Raw genomic sequence first — 6,077 nt, forward strand, 5'->3', positions numbered from 1 at the left:
TGCGGTCCCTCCCTTCTAATTTTTTTTTTTAATTGTGATTTGTGTGAGAGTTTACAGAGCAAATTCATTTTCCATACAGCAATTCATACACATTTTGTCTCATGATATTGACTGCAATTCCCCACAATGTAACAGCTCTCTTCCCACTTCCTCCCTGTAGTTACCTCTTCCCTGTGTTCTTCTATCCCCTGCACTCCTACACCCTGATCTGTCTCCCACTGCAAACACTACTTCTTTTCTCTCATGATTGATCACTCTATGAGATATATCTGCCTGATGTAATTGTTCACCTCATATGCTTGTGTATTGATTGTCTGGAAGGGACAAGAGTGAGTTCAATTATAGACCTAAAATGTGGCTAGGGGCCGTAGTCTCAGGGATCTCATCAGGCTCTGTCAGACCAGCAAACCTGGTCATTTTTTTTTTTTTTTTTTTTTATGATTTTGAGTTTTGTTTCACATTGTTCTCCCACTCTATCCAAGATCATCGGCATCAATCCCCCTGTGAGTAGTTGACAGTGGTAGCTGGGCACCATCTAGTTCTTCTGGTCTCATGTTATATAGGCTGAGGAACACATGGTCTACCAGTTCCTTGGATTGATTGTTTGCATGTTTCTTTGGTTTTCTATGTTATTCTTTGCTCTAGATAAGGAGAGACCCATTGTTGGGTCTAGATGGCCAGTTGCAAGCTTTTAAGATACCAGTAGCTATCCACCAAAGTAGGATATAGAATAATGCTTTTGTATAGTATGGTATGTCAATTCAGCCTGATGTCTCCTCTGACCATAGTCCTGAGCCCAGAAGTCCAACTACTCACTCCTTTCAGGTAGCTGACTGTGGCCAAGAAGCCACCAAAGCTTTGCCCTTTGTCAGCTCAACTATGCGTTTGGAGATTCTTATAGCATATACAAAAACACATGTGGAAAAATTGTCTGTTTACCCTATACATGGTCATGGGCATACTACCCTCTACCTAGACAAATCTGATCATTCAGCCTGTCCACCCCTATATCCACCTGAAGATCAATGCTTTTCATCACTGCCAATGCCTTGCTGTACGTGCAAAAGGGTTCATCTTTGTTGTTTATGCCTCCCATGTACTTCTGTATTTCTCCCTCTTCCTCAAAGCCACTGTGTTGATCACTCACATTTGTTGCATTACCCTTTCCTGCAACAAAATCAATACTTGTCTCTACCTATCTAGCAGTGTTCCCTCCCCTCCACTCCCATCCCTAGTAACCACAAAGGAAATTTCCTTCCATTTTTAACCTTTCCTTGACTTTTTACAATAATGGACTAATACAATATTTGTCTTTATTTCACTCAGCATAATGTCCTCCAAGTTCATCCATATTATGCAGTGTTTTCAGAGACTGCTGATGAAACTATAAAATGACACAACCACCGGGGAAAGCAGTATGGCAATTCCTTAAAAAGTTGGAATTAGAAATACCATTTGACCCAGCCATTCCATTACTAGGTATATATCCTAAAGAAGTGAGAGCCAGGACAAGAACACACATATGCACACCCATGCTCATCATAGCAGTATTCACAATAACAAGAAGGTGGAAACAACCTAGGTGCCCATCAACAGAAGAATGGATAAGTAAACTACAGTACATATACACAATGGAATATTATGCAACACTAAGGAAAAATTTCATTTTAAAGCCCCCTAGGTGCTTTTACTCCTTTCTCATCTATTTCAACAACTTTGAAATTTTAAAGAAAATGTTTAGTCATTACTACTTTAAAATTACTATCCTAAAAATTTCCATAGATTCCTAATACTTTGCTAAGTAATAAAATTCACCTAATACATTGTATATAAATATCCTAAGATGAATCAGAACAATAATATCAATATTGACAATAACATTGTTATTGGATCAGAACAGAGACTTCTCCATAAGCCAATTATATAGATGCATGGGGCCTTAGTTCCTGATCGTGAAGGATTTTTGCTAACCCCCAAATATGTCATAATTATTTAAGACTTAATTACAACAGAAGAGGGACTGAGGATTCCCTGATTCTGGATCTTAAAAATCCTAGAACACAGAGGCCAGGATTCCCATTTTTGGGTCTGACACCTAGCCCTGCCAGATTCCTGTAAGATGTCCCACAATATCAACTAGATAAGAGCTATCACAAAGCTCAGTGACTCAATACCAATAACTGTTTATTTAACTCAAAGTTTACAGGTTAGTTGAGCTATATTCTTTTGGTCTTATCTGGGTCTACTTTATGAATGTGCAACCAGCTCTCAGTAGGACATATCCATCTTTAAATCTAGGGTAAATTTTATCCCAGGTTTGTAGACTGACAGGCTGAAGACTGTGCTGTGGTCATCCTGTGTTTCCCTTCATCTTTCAGCGTACTAGCTTAGGCCTATTCATGTTGCAGAGGGAGGATTCCGGCAGAGAGGGACAAGTTCTGCAAGGTCTCTTTAACCTAGGCTTACTATAGGGACAATGCCATTTCTAACACATTTTGTTAAGTCACAAGGCTAGCCTGGATTCTATTAATAGGGAAATAGATTCTTTATTTTTGTTGGAGAAGAAGAAAATATCACATTGCAAAATGGTGTTTATAGAAAGAAAAAGAAGTGTAACAGTTTTTCTAAAAATCTACCAGACACAGCATTACAATGTGTAATAGATAACATGGAATAAATGGGAGCTTGGCTGGCATAGTGGCTAAGGCATTTGACTGCTAACCAGAAGGTTGGTGGTTTAAACTCACCAGCCACTCCTCAGAAGGAAGATTGGGCAATATACTTCTGTAGAGATACCACTTCAGCAACCCAAAGGAGGGTTGCTATGAGTCAGAGACAAGGACGTGACTTCACAGTACATAACAATAACAACAACAACAACAAATATATATTTGTGTGTGTGTGTGTGTGTGTGTGTGTGTGATTATTACAGAAATACTAATGTACATGAGGTCTTGTTTTCCTCACTAGTTTGATCAGTAATAATGCCCCAAATAAATAATAACTTCCCAAAATTTATGTTATAAGCTTCAGACAAATTATTTTATCAATAAAAGTTATATCAAAATTACAAAAAATACTTCACATTTAAAAACTGTGTGTAATTACTACTGTGTAGTGTTGTTGTTCTTACGTGCCATCAAGTCGGATGCAACTCATAGTGACTCCTCCTTGGGTTTCCAAGGAAGTATCACTACGGAAGTAGATTACCCCATAGTAGTATTGTTTAAAAAATGTGAGATTAAAACCAAAGCAAACCAAGACCACTTGCCATTAAGTCAATTTCAACTCATAGTGGCCCGTTAGGACAAAGAACTGCTGCATATGGTTTCCAAAGCTATAAATCTTAGGAGAAGTAGATTGCCTCATCTTTCTCCCACAGACAGCAGCTGGTGGGTTTGAATCATCAACATTTTGATTATGAGCCCAATGCTTCAACTATTATGCCAGAGCTCCTTAATGTTAATGTTAGATTAATATATAAAATACCAACACTCACCCATCAACAAATATTTTTGAACTGTGTTAATGTCAAATTTATATAAGATTAGTCTTTTCTGATTACCTTTATATTTTCAGACACCTAATTCTCTCTTTTGGGCTCCAAAAATTCTTTGTTTCATAAATCTGTTATTTTATTATCATTAATATTGAAAACCATAGAGTTAACCTACTATGTACCTCACAATCTCCAAACTCACTGCCATTGAGTTGGTTCCAACTCATAATGACCTCCATTGGGTTTCCAAGGCTGTAAATCTGTACAGAAGCAGACTGTCCCATATTTTTTTCCATGGAGTGGCTGGTGAGTTCAAACCACCAACATTTGGTTAGCAGCCAATGGCCTTAAGCACTATAACACCACAGTTCCTTAATATAGTACATATCACATACCAAAAATCAAACCAAACCTATTGCCATCAAGTTGATCCTGACTAATTGTAAGCCTATAGGACAGAGTAGAACTGCCCCATAGTGTTTTCAAAGCTTTAATCCTTAGAGAAGCAGATTGCCATATTTTTTTTCTTGCAGAGCTACTGGTGGATTCAAACCACCAGGTTTTTAGATATCAACTGAGTACTTAATCACTGAGCTACCAGATCTCCATACTTATCACATAACAGGTTCAAAATACATTAGGTTAAACTAATGAATTGTTTTTAGGTGCCATTGAGTTAGCTCTGACTCAGTAACCCTATGCACAACAGAACAAAACACTTCCCAGTCCTGTGCTAGCCTCACAATCCTTGCTCTACCTAAGCCCATTGTTGCAGCTACTGTGTCAGTCCATCTCACAGAGGACCTTTCTCTTCTTCCCTGACCCTCCAACTTTACCAAGCATGATATCCTTCTCCAAAGAATGGTCCCTTCTGACCACATGACCAAAGTAGATGAAACTAAGTCTGGCTACTCTTGCTTCCAAAGAGCATTCCAGCTACACTTCTTCCTGGACAGATGTGTTCATCCTTGTGGCAGTCTATCATGTTCAGTATTCAGTATTCTTTGCCAACATCACAACTCAAAAGCATTGAGCCTTCTTTATTCTTCAGTGTTCATTGTCCAGCTCTCACATATATATGAGATAGTTGAAAATACCATGGCTTGGTTTAGGTGCACCTTACTCTTCAAGGATATACCTTTGCTCTTCAGGACTTGAAAGAGGTCTTTTGAAGCAGATTTGCCCAGTGCAATACATCATCTGAAGTCTTGACTGCTGCTTCCATTGGTGTTGATTGTGGAACCAAGTAATAAGAAATCTTTGACGACATCAATCTTTTCTGCATTTATTGTGATGCTGCTTTTTGGTTCATTGGTGAGGATTTTCATTATCTTTAGGTTGAGATATAATCCATACAGCAAACTGAAATCTTTAATCTTCATCAATAAGTGCTTCAAGTTATCCTCACTTTCAGCAAGCAAAGTTGTGTCATCTGTGTATCACAGTTTGTTAATGAGTCTTCCTCCTATCCTGATGCCATCTTCTTCATATAGTCCAAAATCTCAGGTTATTTGCTAAGCATACCAGTTGAATAAGTATCTTGAAAGGATATAACCCTGACACACTCCCTTCTTGATTTTAAACCATGTGGTATCCTCTTGTTCAGACAACAGCCTCCTGGACTATGTACAAATTCCTTATGAGCACAATCAAGTGTTCTGGAATTCCCATTCTTCCCACTGTTATCCATAGTTTGTTATGATCCACACAATCAAATGATTTTGCATAGTCAATAAAACACAAGTAAACATCTTTCTGGTATCTTTTCCTTTCAGACAAAATTCATCTGACATTAACAATGATATCCCATATTCCATGTCCTCTTCTGAATCCAACTTGCAGTTCTAAAAGCTCTCTGTCAATATATTGCTGCAACTGTTTTTGAATTATCTTCAGCAAAATTTTACTTGCATGTGGCAGGTCCTGGTAAGATGACGGAATCAATAGGCAAACTGCACAGACTCTCTTCAACAAAGAAAGAGGGAACCAATTGATACAGATATGGAAGATAATCCTGTAGCCTTGAACTTTGAAAGGAAGGATACAGAAGTGCACTAAACCCCAACAAGTAGAAGAATCTGCATGAAAACACCAGAAAAGAATACATATGGAGGTGTGGTCTGTCATCAATCCTGATGGCACAGCCAGGTGGAATATTGCCTAGTGGTTTAAGGACCTAAGAATTAACCTAAAAACCTGCCCTGCTAACCAGGGGCTGCATGGAGGACTGCCCTGGTGGCTGTTAAATAAAAGGGGAATGAGCGAAGATTGAGGCAGCCTGAGCTATGGACTTTTGCCTGTCCAAAGGGCACCACCATTTTGAATGTTTATAAGCAGTAAAAGCAATGACATTCTCCCAGATTCCAGGAACTAAAGAGGCTCCACTTGATGGGAACTGCAAGGATGTTCTGGACATGAAGGACTGGAAAGGTGTGAAAATCCCCTTGTTACTCTTAGACCTCACACACTCCTGGTTTATGAGGTGCTGCCATCCTTCACTCCCACCCACCTTCTAGGCCAGCAAGAATTCCAACCAAGTCTGTGTGCTCCAATGGAACTTATAGTTTGTAATATATAT

Source organism: Orycteropus afer, unplaced genomic scaffold, assembly GCF_000298275.1.
Source record: "Orycteropus afer afer isolate SDZICR_OR568_19922 unplaced genomic scaffold, OryAfe1.0 scaffold00364, whole genome shotgun sequence".
In the NCBI taxonomy this organism is placed as follows: Eukaryota; Metazoa; Chordata; class Mammalia; order Tubulidentata; family Orycteropodidae; genus Orycteropus; species Orycteropus afer.